This window comes from Musca domestica, unplaced genomic scaffold (genome assembly GCF_030504385.1).
Source record: "Musca domestica strain aabys unplaced genomic scaffold, Musca_domestica.polishedcontigs.V.1.1 6, whole genome shotgun sequence".
NCBI lineage: Eukaryota > Metazoa > Arthropoda > Insecta > Diptera > Muscidae > Musca > Musca domestica.
This window is the reverse complement of record NW_026712363.1, coordinates 18957042-18975491: the sequence shown is the minus strand read 5'-3', so window position 1 is coordinate 18975491 and position 18450 is coordinate 18957042. Positions and strand designations below refer to the sequence as shown.

General features: G+C 33.6%; 1 protein-coding gene across 1 annotated transcript in view; it reads left to right on the top strand.

The window, feature by feature from the left end:
- Positions 1-18450, top strand: part of LOC101895654 (uncharacterized) — a 300444-nt gene that overhangs the window by 199784 nt on the left and 82210 nt on the right. The gene's annotated exons all lie outside the window — the stretch shown is intronic.

The window sequence follows — 18450 nt, the reverse complement described above, 5'->3', positions numbered from 1 at the left end:
TATTTCAAATAAGAAAATTTAAATTTTTATTAAAAATAATAAATAATTAAAAAATAATAAATAAATTCAAAATAAAAAATATTTTAAGAAATCCATAGGCAGAAGATATATTTAAATATTTTTCATGTCGAATCTATTTTTTGAAAAATCGCATTATAAGTATATGAAAAGTACTGAAATGTACTACATTTGGTGCCATTTCGTATCATGCGAACAGTTAGAGCAACAAACTTGAAATTTGGATTGGGAATCAAGGTTCAGGAGTCGAGTCGATATGAGGTGATAGTTTTGGAAATGTGTACTCATGTATACGAAAAGTACTAAACTGTACTAAATTTAGTACAATTTGAATTTGGAGGAACGGATGGAGACGGAATCCCGAAATTTGAGTGTTGGATTGCGATATGATGGAAGTTTTCAAAATTGATACTTTTGTTCACAAAAAGTACAAAATAGTACGAAGTTTGGTACAATTTCAATTTTGATTGAACCGCTAGAGTTGGAATCCTGAAATTGGAAAATACGAGTTATATTGCATTGCACGCCTGAGGTATGTAGGTAGTTTTGATATGTAAGTATATTTGGAAATTCGTACCTATGTGTACTTAATTGTACTAAATTTGGTGCAATTTAAATTTTGAGTGAACCGGCAGGGTTGGAATCCTGAAATTGGGAAATAAGTTTACTATCGCATTGTAAGCCTGAGATATGTAGTTGTCGAATTTCGTACTTGTGTGTACCAAATGGCACTAAATTTGGTACAATTTCGATTCGGGTAAACCGGTAGAGTTGGAAACCTGAAATTTGGAAATATTTTTACATTGTAGGACTGAGGTAAATAGGTAGTTTTGGAAATTAGTACTTATGTATACTAAATGGTGCTAAATTTGGTTCAATTTAAATTTTGGATGAACCAGCAGAGCCGGAATCCTGAAATTTAAAAATAGGGTTTTTATTGGACTGTATTATGCAAGTGGTTATGGAAATGAGTACTTATGTGTACTAAATGGTACTACCTGAGATACAAGTAGGAATTGTGGTGAACCGATGAAGCTAGAATTCTGTCACTGAGTCACTGGTGCAGTGCGGGATAGATAGACCAAAGGGTTTGTGGAAATTCGAACTTGTTGGTTATGGAAATCGTACAATTTGGTATTATGTGAACGGACACTGTTAAAAACTTGGAATTTGATTTGAGAGCCAAGGTTGGAAAATAGGTTTTATATATGAAGCTGGTATTTATGTGTACAAAAGGGTACAAAATTTGGTACAATTTAAATTTTAAGTTAAACGGTAGAGTTGGAATCCTGTAATTTGAAAATAGTATTTCTATTAGACTGTATGATACCGGTTGTTATGGAAATGAGTACTTATGTGTACTAAATTAGGTACAAGTTGAAATTGTGCTGAACCGATAGAGCTATAATTCTGAAATTGGAATGAATGGAACGAGAATCACTGGTGGAGTGCAGGATAGATATAACAAAGGCTTTGTGTTATTATGTGAACGGATCGAGGTAAAAACTTGAAATTTGGTTTGGGAGCCTAGGTTGGGAAATAGGGTTTATATATGAAGATGGTATTTATGTGTACTAAAGGGTACAAAATTTGGTACAATATAAATTTTAAGTGAAACGGTAGAGTTGGAATCCTGTAATTTGAAAATAGGATTTCTATTAGATTGTATGATGCCGGTTGTTATGGAAATGAGTACTTATGTGTACTAAATTAGGTACAAGTTGAAATTGTGCTTTACCGATAGAGCTATAATTCTGAAATTGGAATGAATGGAATGAGAATCACTGGTGGAGTGCAGGATAGATATACCAAAGGCTTTGTGTTATTATGTGAACGGATCGAGGTAAAAACTTGAAATTTGGTTTGGGAGCCTAGGTTGGGAAATAAAGTCTATATACGAAGGTGGTTTTGGAAATGTGTACTATGTGAACTAAATTTGGATGATGAAGCTGAAATTTTATAGTAGTTTCCCTGTAGATGGTAATTTTGCGATAAACAGATGGTTTCGGAAATGGGTACTAAAAGTAGACGGAAAGTACTAAATAGTACTATATTTGGTATTAGTTGAATTTATAGTATTTGAAATCTGAAATTTGGTATTAGGGTCGTTATTAATATGGATCTGGTTTCAGAAATTTGTACCACAATTGTGCGAAACGTACTGAATAGTACCATATATGTTATTGGGGGAATGAAATGGAGATAAAATTCCGAAATCTGATATAGATGTCACTGTTGGTGTCTGTGGTTAAGATATGGGGGTGGTTTTGGAAATGTGTATCATAATTGTACGAAAAGTACTAAATGTTACTCGATTTGGTATTGTGTGAAGGAATAGAGCTAGAAACCTGTAATGTGTACTACAATTGTTCAAAAAGTTCAAAGTGGTATTAAAATGGGTTTTTGAATGGATAGAGACGAATACCGAAATTTTATATTGAGGTCTCTGTCGGCATATGGGATTGAGATATAATAACGGTACCCACGATATTCAGGGGGGTCACATTTAGCTACCTTTTTCAATGGAATTGTCTTAAATTCTACACAAGGAGTCCATTGTAAGTACTTTACCCCCAGTCCACAATATGGTATATTTCCCACACCATACCTAACGGTACCTCACGATATTCGGTATTTTGATGATTTTTGCCACATTTTTCAATGGAATTGTCTCAAAATTCACACAAGAAGTTCCTTCTGAGTACTTTACCCCCTGGAAGAGAATTGTCTATGCAGGTCCACTACATCGTATATCTCCTACATAACAGTACCACCCGATATTCGGTATTTTCATGATTATAGCCAAATTTTTCAATGGAATTGTCTCAAAATTCACACAAGGAGTTCCTTCTGAGTATTTTACCCCCTGGAAGAGAATTGTCAATGTAGGTCCACCATATCGTAAATCTCCTACATAACAGTACCACCCGATATTCGGTATATTCATGATTATAGCGGCATTTTTCAAAATTCACACAAGGAGTTCCTTCTGAGTAATTTACCCATGATATTGTTCTTCCCCATGTAACGGTACCTACCTTTATTCGGTATCTTCATGAGTTTAGAAACAATATTCAACGGAATTCAAATTTCGTATTTTAAGTTCGTAATGGGTACTTCAACACATGACGGAAAATTATCTATGCAGGCCCAAGCCTTCGATAGTCGCTATTTTGATTATATTAGCAACATTATTCACCGAAATTGTTTCAAATTTCGTATTTCGGAATCCTATGACAAAAAAATTCCTTGCGCAGGACCACGTCTGTGTATAGCCCCCATAACGATTTTCATTTCAGCTGTATTTTTCGAAGGAATTTTAAATGAGTCAATCCTAAATGCTCCTTATTTCCAGGAAACTCGTTAAATCACTCCATAGAAAATATAAACTATCAAAAATCCTGATTTCAGATTCACAGTCCTCGGCAATCTACTGCTTTAACAAGTCTCTGTCAAATTAAATTAATAAATTTGTCGTATTTTTAATATTCTTTAGAGTGTGGAAAATCACCCATTACTACAAAAAATTAATCCACATTCAATACTTGCTCACTTATACCAAAGAAATTAAGAAGCACACACGCAAACACACACAGACATACACCTCTCATACACTTATTAAGAAACTAAGAAGCAAATTGTGGATTATATGTGATTGTAACAGTTACACTACATTACACATCACTTCCACTTTTGCTCTATCCGATAGTTTGAAGTTCGTCCCCCTCCGATCCCATATCGAATAGATTTCCTTGTCATGGGCGAGCGGTCTGTGGTGGCCATAGAGTCATATAAACTTAATAAGTAAAAGTAAAGTGCGCCTGTTAGTGCTCAGGCTGACAAAATGATACGTGTGTGTTTGTTTGCCTGCCGGACTGTCGTCATCATCTTGAACTGTCTATATAGATATATGTATGTTTTTGTGCATTGTCAGACCTACCATACATACTTGTATCTATGTTCTGGGGGATTAAAAGTTCTTAAAGTCATTAATGGTATCCGTTTACAGTCAGTTGGTCGTTTTGTTGGTTTCTGTTTGTGTTTCTTTCAGTATTGGTCTGCTTTAGAAATATTGCCTCATGATTGCAACACCAACATCATCATCCTCTTCACCGCTCATCATTTCTCTCTCTCTCCACCACCACTTATGTTGCAGCATTTGTTATTATTCTTGTTCTTATGTCAGTTTTAAGTTTATCTGTCCAGTTGTTTTAGTTGTTCTCTACTTCTCCGTCTGCTTAGTGTCTCTGACTCTTCCTCTTTGATATTTTTTTGTTGATCTACCAGTTACGCTGCGGATAATAACTTTTAATAATCATCTTGAACTTTCCTCTTTACATTGGTTTTGCTGCCATCCTCTGCTTCCCCTTTCTGTTTCTTTTCAAAGAAGGTCATTGTTTTGCCTGAAATGTTGGCAATCATACAACCGACCGACACTTAAGTATTCGTTTTAATTATTTGAGTATTTTATGAGGAAGTCAAACTCATCAACATGGGGTTATATTAACACAATGGGGTTTAGTCAACATGCTTAGTTAAATAAAGTTGCAATTTTTGTATATTTATTATTTCTTTTGCAATATATGTTCTTGTGGGATGATAAATACGAATCATGTGCTATGACTGCAAGGGTCACAAGGGGGTCAAGGGTGGGTCACATGAAAAAAGTTTTAATTACACTGGGCAACTGAAAAATATTAATTATGGGAAAACAGCAGATTTTAAAGGCATACCTAGAATTAGAATGCAAGTGTATTGGCGTTTTGAAACTTTGCATAGCAAAGTAACCTAACCTAAGGAGGGAAGTTCCCCCTCTTCAAAATTTTCTGAAATTTTCGAACTAGGGATCGAAGGATCCTTAATGAGGAGTTAAATGAACGTTAAGAAATTGTATAAAGACGAATATACTATTTTGAATATTATTTCGAAGTTTTTTATTTAATTTAAAAAATGAATAAAAAACCAACTTGGAATGGTGTATTCGTATAGAGACGCAGGATCAAAGATTCTATGGAATCCGAGAATTTTGGGTATATAGTACTTTCGGCAATATTTTCAGATAACAATACAAAGACTATTTTGGTCAAGGAGTTTAACCCTAAAGTGAGATAACAAAGGGGTCCTTTCGGTCCCTGTCTTTCAAAAAAATGATTAAAAACTATTTTTTATTTAATTAAAAAAATTAAATAAAACCCCAACTTGGGGTAGTGTTTTTCTTTCAGATTCATATTTGTAACGGCATAGAGACGCAGGGTCAAAGATTTTAGGTGTATAGTGCCTTTGGCAATATTTCACATAACAATGCAGCGACTATTTTTGCCAATGGTTTTAACCCTTGGTCCTTTTTTAAAATTGTTTTGAAGAAATCCTAGACTAAAAATAATGTATTTTAAGAAGACTTCTGATTTTTGAGTAAAATTAGAAGTATGTCCTGGCCAAAAGAAATGGTAAATTTTTACAGTAAATTTTTCAAGGATTTTCTGGTAAAACCGAGGTTTTTTAAAAACAAAATCGATTATGGTTTTCTTGGACGTATTGTATAATCGTATAATTTGAAAGAAGGATCTCCTGACTGTGGCTTTTTGTAACAGTACTATTTGCAAGGTCATTTTGGACAAAAATAGATTCGCAGATGTTTTTGACACATTTTTGAGAATTTTTTTATAAAGGCTAATTGGACAAAATTTGTGGATTAAAAAAAATAATTGAAGAACCTGCAAACCAAAGTCAAGGATTTTTTTAAGAAGATATCTTACGTAAAATCTTAGATTTTTAAGAAAAATTTCGAGTATGTCCCGATTAAAAATGTTTGATCTCTTGAAAATATGTTAATGTTCTCCTGAATGAAAATCGTAGATTTTTTTAAGACTTGCTGGTATAATCATGGTTTGAAGAACTATTTTCCAAGAAACTCCCCCCTCTTCATTTTTTTTTAAATATCGGATTGAGATTCATCAGAATCCTTATATTTGTGTGAAAAAACAAAACAGTGAATTTTGTAAAAAGGTTATTGCAAGGAGTTCTTTGAAAATGACGTGATTTTATGAGAACATTTTTTTTAGTGGACTTGGACAGAACATTCGTTAAGAACTTTACGATAAATAAGTAAAAGACAGTAAGTTCGGTCGGTAGAATTTTGAATACTATCCACCATTTGAAACAAATCTGGAAATTAAAAAAAATATCCGTTAAAATTCTAAAAAAACCGAATGTAGGGAGTTGCCGTTATATTAGGGTCTATTCGAAGACGTGGACCTTCATAAGCATTTTTGTCATAGCCCGTTACAATATTCAAATACGAAATTTGAAACATGTGAATAATGTATCTTAACTCATCAAAATACCAAATGTGTGCAGGTACCGTTTTATGGGTGCTATGCGAAAACCTGGTCCTGCATAGACAATTTTTTGTTATAAACTGTAGTACCCATAAGGAATTTAAAATACGAAATTTTAAAATACTCCGGTGAAAAAAGTCCGTTAAATTATCCAAATAATATAGGGAGGTACCATTATATGGGGCCTATACAAAAAAGTGGACCTGCGTAGACAATTTTCCGTCGGAGATTGAAGTACCCATTACGAACTATCATTACGAAATTTGAAACAATGCAGGTGAACAATGTCGCTAAAATCATCAAAATACTGAATATGGGGCTATACTTAAAGGTGGGCCTATGTAGCTAAAATACACATTTGAGTAAAATTTTATTATCCTACTTCAATTCGTTCGCAAGCTAGAGTGATTTCCATAGACGGAAAGACAAAGGGACGGACATCATTAAATCGACATATAATTTGATGCTTATCAAGAATATATATACTTCGAGGTAATACAAACGGAATAACTAACTTAATATACCCTCCATACTATGGTGGAGGGTATAAAAATGTGTGTTTTAAAGCATTTTTATCAAATTTCCATAATATTTCCACAATTTAATCCACCTTTATTCCGTATTAAACCTCCAATATTCTCTCCTAATACAAAAATGATGTTCAATAAAAAATTAATTCCATTAAATTGTGGAAAAAGTTTATTTCTTGTACTCGTACTTCCTTCATTAAATTTTAATTTTGCAATTTGCAGCTTTATGCTGGCACAGCATTTCCACAGGCTAAAATCTAATTTCTCCGGCTTCTTATCTTCCTCTTGAGTATGCATGGAGATGTGTGATTATGTGACAACAAACAGAGACACGCACACACACAGATAAAAAATACGCAAATCTCATTAACCTCAGACCATAATGTGATCATGAAAATATAACCAAAATACCCCAGCTACCGAAACGAATGGATGGGAGTTGGGGCTGTTTGGCTGGCTGGCTGGGTGGCACACATGTGGCTTGTTGTTTGCATATGACAAACATTATGATTTCTGGTGATAAAATTTCCACTCAAGGTTATTATCACACAGTTTAGGTATTTGTTTTTTTTTTTTTTTTTTTTCGAGAAAAAAAATGAATGTATTCCGAATTTCATTTGCACGGAGATAATAAACGCAAAGAGTAAGCGGGAATCGCTGTTTTATTTGCTTAACTAAAATTTTTGTAATGTATAATCTCTTTGGTTACGGTAGGTTTTGGGGGTTGACTGCTGCTGCTTAAGGATGATAAGATAAAGTTATAAGATAATTATTTTTTTTTTTTTGCAATTGTTAAGAATGAAAGAAACCCAAATGGAAAATACGTTGTTACGAATTATGTTCCCGTTCTGAGTCATTGAAGGTCATAACGTGATTGTGATAACATCCACAATATTTCTGACTTACCTTGTTACATTTTCTTTACAGAGCGGAGATAAGTTCTTTGTAATGTTTACAGATCATTACAAGGTATTAGGTTCTAGGTCAGAAGATAGGAAAGTTGGGTATATTAAATTTTATTCAACAACTACACATACAATGAAAAAACTGTAGGAAACCCTCACTTCTGTTTCCAGGCATAAACCGATTTTTTGCACCGAATATTTTAAATGTGAAACAAATAAAAAAATAATTAACGATCCGAAATATGCCCTCAACTTGTGGCAATTTATATATTTTTACATACTAAATAAAGGCATTACTTGTTCTTAAAAATATTTAAATTTTTTGGATTTTTTTTACATGCGACATAGAAAAATGTATTCCCTCCCTGAGTCCAATTGTTGGCAACGAAGTTCTAAAAAAATTCATTTTCAGGCATGAAGTTAATATTAAAACAAGTAAAGAAAGTCGGTGGGGCTGACTTTATGATACCCTACTTCCCTTTGCATATTTTGTAGAGCTTTAATTAACAAACAAAAGTTTTTATGGGGAATTTGGGAGAATTAAATCATACCAACTATATTTATAGTCATAATTTAAAGTTCACTGGAGCTAATATATCAGAGAAATATCCTCCCCTGAATCGATTTCTACTAAATTTGCCGGGACATTTGTGCCTTTTCAATTCAGACTTAAATTACCCAGTTGGTGCACAGTTAACTTGAAATCGAATAAAGATATATATGGGAGCTACATCCAAACCTGAACCGATCTCAATAAAACTTGGCAAAGGTGTTTTTGAGCTGTATTTCATAAATCTTCCCGAATATCGTTGCTACCGAATGCATATTTCGGCTCTGGACAAAATATATAATATATTGGATGAACAATACATGGTGAGATACAAAAAACTGCAACAAAGTCTAACGCCATATTTTTTTCATTTTTTTAATTTTATTAAAGAAAGCAAAAAATGTCGGAAATAGCATCAACTTTTAGAATATGTTTAGATTTGTTCGAATTGGTCACCTTTGCCACGAAATATGGCCTTCAAACAAATTACGGCCAATGAAACCGTCACACGCTGCCCGAATGTTGCTCTGTGGTATTTTGGCCCATTCCCGACGAAGCGCTTGCTTGAGTTGATCGACACTTTGGTATTTTTTTAGTGGCAACCTTGCTTTCCAAAATATTCCAGACACAATAGTCCAAAGGATTGTATCCAGAGATTTTGGGGGCCATTGTGCGCTGGAAATGTAGCGAGGAACCTCATTTTGTAACCATTCTTGGGTGGTGCGTGATGAGTGCGATGGTGCCGAATGGAATATTGCGATATATTCAGCTCACGAGCCATTTTTAAGCCACTGCGACGCAGGTTTCGATCATGCCGCTTCTTTACTTTTCGAACCATTTCTGCTGTTGTTGCTGTTTCTTCCGTCTACTTTCTTGACGTCAGGCTACGCTACCAGTATCACGGTAACGAGCAATGGTACAAAACGTTGTGTTCCAGCCAAATATAAAGAAATCTTACTATCACGCTTGAATTCCATCACGAATAACTTTTCTCTGGAAAATTCCCCCCCAAAATGCTTTTTTACGCTTGTAAACAATAAAATTAGCTGTCACTGGAATAATTTTAACAGCTGTCGGACGAGTGGCTTAGAAATGACAGCAGTTTAAAGTTGGTTGCAGTTGTTTTGTCTCCCCCTGTATTTTGGCTGTAAATTCACGTTTTGTGCACAATAAAAAAACAAATCGGACGAGGATGTATATGGGATCTATATCTAAATTTTTAACGATTATCTCCTATTTCAACATGTTTCGGCCTTGGGTCAAACAAATGACTTGTGCAAAATCTCATCTGGATCTGGCAATAAATGCGAACTGTATTTTGTTAACAAAAATACATGGACAGACGGACGTATGTGCATAAATCGATTCAGAATGGGATTCTATGCAGATAATCGAAAGAAACTGTGGGTTTATCTTGTTTCCTTTTGCATGTTACAAACAAATGCACAAAGACATAATACCCTAACCACCTTGTGGTGTAGGGTATAAAAATTATCAGAAAATGTGACCAATTCGATCGAAATACCGAATATGGGGAGGTACCGTTAAGTTGACACTCTAGGAAAACATGGGCCTACATATACAATGTTCTGTCACCGCCCACCTCATTACTACCCACAAATTCCAAATTTAAGACAAATCCCATACAAATTTTGGCTTAAATTATCAAAATACTAAATATCGCGATGTACCGTAATGTGAGGTCTATACAAACTTTTGAACCGATCTTTTCTATGTTAGAGGATATAAATCTACAAAATTCATTACTTTTGTTCAGGAAGTCCATATTAAGAAATTTTTTACCTTATTGGTCTTAAAGCGTTTAATGCATGTTTTGAAAAACTAAAGATTTTAGGCCGGTAGCCCTTTAAAACATTCAAACTTTGGCTAATTTCACAAACTCGGAAAGATTGTCCTCCTTATCCGACACACACAGTTTTTCGAAACATTTACTTTTTTGAAGGAGGTAGGTGGTGTTAGAAGTAATGGGACAATATTTCCAATTTGTAGGAAAATTCTGTACTCATTCATTCATTCAACATTCAATATCTGAAAAAAAAAAAATACTTTTAAGGAGGAGGCGGAAGCAAAATTAATTGACCTATTTCTTTCATTTTTATCATAATCATTACCAAATCAAGTAAAAATTTAAAGAATTATCAGTCACTTCACCCAGCAGATGGAGACAGATCGACGCAAAATATCCTGAAACGAATTTTGGTCATAGAGGCATGTTATGTTGTGTTATTTCGATATGTCTGGGGGTACACACAGTTCGATGTCACCGAAATGTTAGCTCTTAGTACGGTAAGGTGGTAGTCTTTCCCAAAAATTAACTTAAAATTCTAAGACGATTTAGCCCTGTTCGTCCGTCCGTCTGATGTAGTCACGCTAGAGTCAAAATGAATAAAGATAAGAAGCTAAAATTTTGCATAGATAAGTCTTTTTTCTGCAGGCACGTCTAGTTCGGAAATGGGCTATATCGGTCTACGATATTCGGTATTTTGACTATTTTAGCCACATTTTTTAATGAAAAAATGGAAAACGATTTTAGCCACATTTTTCATAGGAGTTCCTTGTGAGTACTTTACCCCCTGAAAGGGAATTGCCTGTATAGGTCCACAATATCATATATCCCCCATATAACGACACCCCCCGATATTCGAAATTTAGATGATTTTAGCCACATTTATTCCACACAAGGAATTCCTTGTGGGTACTTTACCTCTTGAAAGAGAATTGTCTATATAGGTCCACGATATCGTACATCCCGCATATAGTGGCACTTTCCGATATTCAGTATTTTTGTGATATTAGCCAATTAAATTTTGTCCTCTCAAAAATAGGTACATAAAAAATTTAAAATCTTACAACACTTACAACTTATGCTTCGACAGCAAAATTGCTGGCACTCAACTCAAAATTTATATGCTAAATTCTGCTGTCGATCATATTTTTGATTTTGTTGACAATTGTGTTTCCCGTTATACCACAAAGTACAAATTTTGCACTTTGTTTTTCAGTAAATAAAATAAGGCATCAGAAAATGAACTTATCTTTTAGCACAAAAAAATTAATAAATAAACAAAATAAAATAAAAGTATACGACTCCACTAAAGAAATACTTACACAACAAAGTAAGGGTAACCAACAAACGCTTTTAGTTGTGCAAAGCAATATTCTCAGCCACTTTTTTTTTTTGTTCTTTTTGGTTTTGTTCTTTCTTTACATTTTTGGCATATCATATTTCATCACATAATTTGTTTATTGTCGAAATTGACAGAATATGAGACGGCAAAAGATTTGAGATTTCATTTCGTTTCGTTTTGAGTTAACCAAATAAACTTGATTCCCATTAAACAGTAATGTCTTTTAAATGTTTGAACCTTTTTTTCGTTCGTTCATTTGTTTTGTTATGACTGGCTGGCTGGCTGGCGGGCTGACGACAACGATGATGATGACGATGGTGATATTTGTTACATTTTCCATAGAAACCGAGAATTCAATTAAGCCCCAACGAGGAGTTGAGTTTTTGTGGAAATAAACAAAAATGTAAAAAAATCAACGCTGCAATTGCACATTTGTCGGTATTGGAGTTTCAATTTCAGTTTCGAGCTGAAAGTAAAATAAATAAACAAAAGTTTAAACGTAATTGGATTCGTTTCGGTTTGAGTTGTAGTTAAATTTTAAATGAAAGCGAAAATTTTAAAGTAATTTGTAGGTAAATGTGGCATTTATTCGCAATCCCTTTTTTTAAAAAAGGATGAAATTTATAATTTAAAAGTTTGTGTAACATAAAATCTAAAACCATTGCCATATTGTAAGTAAAACTATGATAGTTAATTTAAAAACTATTCCAAGAAATATACATATTTAAGTGAAGTATTTAATTAAAATAAATAAACAAACAGTTTAAATTTAATTGGATTTGTTTGGTGTGTTCGTATTTAAATTACAAATGGAAGAAAAACATTTTTTGGTTAATTTTAGTTACATTTTCATTTAACATTTTTTTTAAAAGGCAAATAAGAAAAATTATAAGCTAAAACCAACACAAAACTGTTCCTGGAAAAAGTCATACTTAGATTTTGGCGGTTTCCTAAAAAAATATCCATCTGATAATTTAAAATTCTATGATCAAATATCAGTCTATCTGTCCATGTATTTTGGTAAACAAAATACAGGTCGCATTTTTCATCTCATTGAGATGAAATTTTCCAACCAATATTTGTTTGGCCCAAGGACGAACCCTATTGAAATTTGTGAGAATCAATTCAAATTTAGATATAGCTTCCATATATACCTTCAACCGATTTCGGGTGAATTGTGTACCAAATGGCAAATACATCAAATCTAGTGAAAATCAGTTCAGATATAGCTATAGCTCCCATATATAAGCTTCATCGGATTTGGTATTTAAGTCCCTAACATTCGCAATATGCTCTTCACCAGAATGATATTTAGTACCAGAAATCAGCTAAAGCTCAGAAATACCTCTGCAAATTTTATCAAGATCCTCTCAGATTATGATATAGCTCTTATATACAGGGTGAGATAAAAAATTGCGGCAAAATCAAAAGCCATAATTTTTACATTTTTTTATATATTATTGAATGAAAGCAAAAAATATAGGAAATAGCATCAAACTTTTATCAGGATCGGTTCAGATTTGGATATAGCTCTCATATACAAGGTGAGAAAAAAAACCGCAACACAGTCAAGCGCCATAATTTTTACATTTTTTTTTAAATCTTATTGAATGAAAACAAAAATGTCGGGTATAGCATCAAATATTGGAATAAGTTTAGATTTGTTCGAATTGGTCACCTTTGTCACGAATTATGGCCTTCAAACGGCCAATGAAACCGTCACACGCTGCCCGAATGTTGCTCTGCGGTATTTTGGCACATTCCCGGCGAAGCGCTTGCTTGAGGTAATCGACACTTTGGTATTTTTTCGTGCCACCTTTGCTTTCCGAAATACTCCAGACACAATAGTCCAACAGATTGGTATCCGGAGATTTTAATGGCCATTGTGCGCTGGAAATGAAGCGAGGAACCTCATTTGCTAACTATTCTTGGGTGGTGTTGAGTCCTGTTGGAATGTCCACGGTCTGCGGTCAAATGTTTGCGTGCCCAAGGCCTCCAGAATATTTTCGCGATAATATTCGGCATTTATTGTGATGACAGGGTCGATTAATAAGAGCGAATACCAACCATCGGCTGTTATGGACAGCATCACCATGGCCGGCACTTGTGTTCTGGTGGCCCTCTTCTGGTGGTGGTGCACATTTTCAGCTCACCTCTTTGGCAAGTAAACACGATCATTTTGTTTGTTTACAAACTGCTGGACAACGAATGTTTTCTCATCGGAGAAAACCAACTCGAAGCAACTCTTTAGCTCTTTTGAGTCTATTTTCTTTTTGTTGCGGTGTAAGTTCTTGCACTTTTGGAATTTCAATGGTTTTACCCCGAGCTCATTTTTCAATATTTGTCGAATGGAATATTGCGATTTGTTCAGCTCACGAGCCATTTTTCCGTCACTGCGACGCGGGTTTCGATCAAGTCGCTTCTTTACTTTTCGCACCATTCCTGCTGATATTGCTGTTTTCTTCCGTCCACTTCCTTGACGTCGGGCTACGTTACCAGTATCACGGTAACGAGTGAGGGTACGAGTCACAAAAGATTTATTCACATTTAAATGCTAGAGTGCTCTAACGAAAACCACTTGTGGTTTTCAGCCAAATATAAATATAAATATAAATCACGCCATCACGCTTGAATTCCATCACGAATAACTCTTTTTCTGGAAAATTCTCACCAAAGTGTTTTTGTACGCTTGTAAACAATATAATGAGCTGTCACTGGAATAATTTTAACAGCTGTCGGACGAGTGGCTTAGAAATGACAGCAATCTTAAGTTTGTTGCAGTTTCTTCATCTCACCCTGTATATGTAATATCAGCCCACATTGATTGAGTAGGTTTTTCATATTCAACCGAATTTTTCTATTTAGTCAAATTTGTTTAAAATCGATTCAGAGTTGTATATAGTGCCCAAACTATGACTACTCTAAACCCATGATACGCATTCAAATAAGGTACATAGTTGATATGATCTACCTAATATAAATTCCTAATATAAACTTTTTTGTTACGGAGCTCTGCTAAGTACACATTGTGGTGTGAGGTATCATATGGTCGGCCCCGCCCTACATTTGATCTCTACGTACTGGTTTATTCCATATTTTTCAATCGATTTTTTCTTGCAAAAAATGCCCACTTTTTGATGTAACTTGCATGTAAAATATTGTAATGTGATTTTGTTCCATATGGATTTGGCTTAAAAAAGAATCCATAAAAAGAGGTATATAAACTCTTGCTTTTCTTACATCTTACATATCAAAAATAATGTAATAATGTAAGACTTATTCCTTTGAAAATGAAAAGTATGAATTACAAGCCAACAGTGTAACAAACTATCTTAAGCGTTGTTGTACATGTTCTTGTTAAAACAAAAAGCAAAAACAATAATGACCAGAAAAGGAAAAAAAAAGAAGGTTAATGATAACGATGTTAAAGAAAATGACAACGAAAACAAAAGAGGGAAATTGTTAATAATATGGTATGGCGTGGTATGGTATGGTATGGTATGGTATGGTATGGTATGGAAGAATGTCATAATAAGCGACCATTAAGATGGCCTCGTCTCGTCTGTAACGCGTTTAACAGTCTTTATTCTTCACTTTACGTAACTTTGAAGTATGGCACAGCCTATTATTAACAGTTAATAAAAAATGGACGCATAACAACAACAATGATTTACAACGAGGTGCTATAATTATGAATATTATATTGTGAGGACCAGGAGGATGGATGTTGGTATATTGTCAAACTGAAGGAGGTTTATTTTTTCTCTAGGGTCACTCTGTAATGTCAAGAAATTTTATTGAAAAATGTAAATAAATAAAAACAATTAGGCAAAGACTATAGTCGCGCGGGGTCAGAAATGTGGAACTCTACAACACTATTATGTGTTGGAAGCCCCCATCAGTCCGATGTCATGGTCTATAATTGTGACTTGTAGAAGAATTGCAAATTCGTGAATTTTCCTGTTTTTGGGCAATTTAAAATGGGACATGAGTCTTCGGCTACTTAGATTTTGTGTTAATGAGGTGGTGGTATATCATGCTCTATTGTATTTAGGCTCTACAAATGTGTCATAATAAAAGATATTTATTAAATTTTCTTTGAAAATTTTCCACAATTTTTTATTTAATTCTTCAACATTTATAGAATTAATCCAATCCATATTTCTAAACAACTTTCCACTCCTTCTGGTAACTCCTTCACAAATGGTCGAAATTTTCAAAAAAAAAATATTTTACTGCACAGAGAGAAAAAGAATAATACGATTTCCAATTTTTCCAACCGATTGCTCTTACTTTGCAAATCCTAATATGTCCGTCAGTGCTACGACAGGTGCGGAAATTCGCAATATCGATCCACTCTATTAAGTACCTCCCCCACTGAGGGTGAAAATTTTAAAATAATTATAATTCTTATAAAATGTGATGTAAGAGTCTGATTGTCCTCATATTACACACATCGCTATATTTTTATTAACCCAACGTCTGGTGTGAAGATGGAATATATTGGTTCACTCCTTCTGGTATCTCCCCCACAAAGCGTCCAAATTTTGAAAATCTATGAAGCTCATAAAACGCGTTGCTACTTCGATTCCATTCAGACTTGGTACATCTCAATATTTCTATCAACGCAAGATCATTTATAAATATGGTAGAGATCTGACCATTTTTTCTGGTACCTACTCCACAAATGTTCAAAATTTTGAATAATCAAAACGATCATAAAATACGAAATAAGCATCTGGTACTCTTAATATTTCCCACATCCCATTACTTCTTCTAAAACAAAATCTGCTGTGAAGATAGAATATATCGGTCTACTCCTTCTGGCATCTCCCCACAAGCTCATAAAATAAAGCGAAATTAACGTCCGATGGCATTTAGACTTGGTATATCTCAATTTTTCTATCAACACAAAATATGTTTATAGATGGTAGAGATCGGACCATTTTTTCTGGCACCTCCCCCACAATGATTCAAAATTTTGAATAACCAAAACGATCACAAAATCCTAAATAAGCATCCGGTTCTCTTAATATTTCCCCACATCCTATTATTTCTATCAACACAAGATCTGATGTAAAGATGGGATATATCGGTCCACTCCTTTTGGTACCTCCCCCACAAAGGTTTAATTTTTTGAATAAAACGTAAAACGCGAAATTAACATCCGATTCCATTCAGACATGGTACATCTCAATATTTTCATCAAAACAAGATCTGTTACAAAGATGGTAGAAATCATACCATTTCTTCTGATACCTCCCACATAGGGTTTAAGATTTTGAGAAACAAAACGCTCAAAGAAAGCGAAAAAAGCATCCAACTCACTTCAAATTTCAGACACACAAACATCTTGGCTAACACAAGATTTGTTGTGAAGATGATATATATGATTTCTCATAAAATATTATTGATTTCTCATAAAATTGGAAATAATTTTTCAATTTTCTCGTACTTTTGCCCATACCAATATTTTTATCTCTATTAGATGAAGCATGAAAATGGACTATATCTGGTACCTCACGCACACTTAAACATTTTCCAAAAAAATATCACATATCTCTGAAAAAGTGAAGGAAGTAACCACTATAGTCCGAACCAGGCACGTCGCAATATTTATATCATATTTACTTAAGTCCGATACGAAATGGACAATATTGGTCCATTCCTTCGGGTCAACAATATGAATAATCATAGCAGAAGTCAAAATATATGTAAATAATCGAACATTGGCTGAGTGTATACATTTACCGGCAAAACCGAATGACTTGCTTTACATTGTTTTAAACTAATTTTGCCAAACAGATAAATTAAATATAAAAATTAAACATTTAAATTCCTAATTTTTTATTAAAATCGATTTCCCTGAATTCCATTGCAATTTCTCTTAAAATCCATTGAACATTTTTTTGTTTGTTTTAATTAATCGGAACTCCGCCGTTAATTGTATAATGTAATTTTCTTAATTTTACTTTCATTTTGATCGAAATAATAAATTATTTTTTGTAATTGACAACTCAATAACCTTTTTAAACGATGTGTCATTCACATATTTATTTTCCATCTATATATACATATATATATTGATATTATGCACATATATAATGCAATTATATTATTTACTTATTAAAAGTAACATTTAAAAGCATAAAAATTAATTTATTGCAATTAATTTTAATTAACATTTTATTTACAATGCAATTTGCTAGGCTCGCCTTTGCCATCACAGGAAAATGTAAATATGAACCACAAAAGAATGGATTATTTTGTGTTGTTGTTGTATTCTGTTCTTGCCACGCTTAAATAAAGAGCAACGTAAATGAGTTTTTAATGGAGGGAAATGATTGATTTCCCATTTTTATTTATTTGGGTCAAATGTGAATGAAAATGTTGGGAGAGGGAAAAAGGAGAGCGAATGTGAGTGCTAAAAATTTGTTCAATAAAAATGTGGGTTATGTGATGAGATGGAAACTGGGAAAATGTGAGAATTGTGCAAACATATATAAACTGACTTTATCAGGAAAAAAAGAACTATAAAAATTCTTAAGTTTATGCGCCACTTAGCAGAGCTCCGGTAACAAAATAATTTATTTACGGAGATATTTTTATCTTTTATACCCATAACATTGCTATAGAGTGTATGATATCACTTCGAGAAGGATTATATTAAACAAGTGAAAAAGCTGTAAGTTCGGCCAGGCCGAACTTTGAATACTCTCCACCATTTGGAACGAATTTGGCAATTCTCAAAAAAACAAAAAAAAAAAAACAATAAAATCAGTTAAAAATTTTGTTAAAATCTTAAAAATACGTAATGTAACTACTATTGTTATTAGGGTCTATACGACGACATGGACCTGAACAGGTAACATTTGTCATAAGTTATTACAATATTCAAATGCGAAACTTAAAAAAATCTGTAATAATATAGATAAAATCGTCAAAATACCGAATATCGGC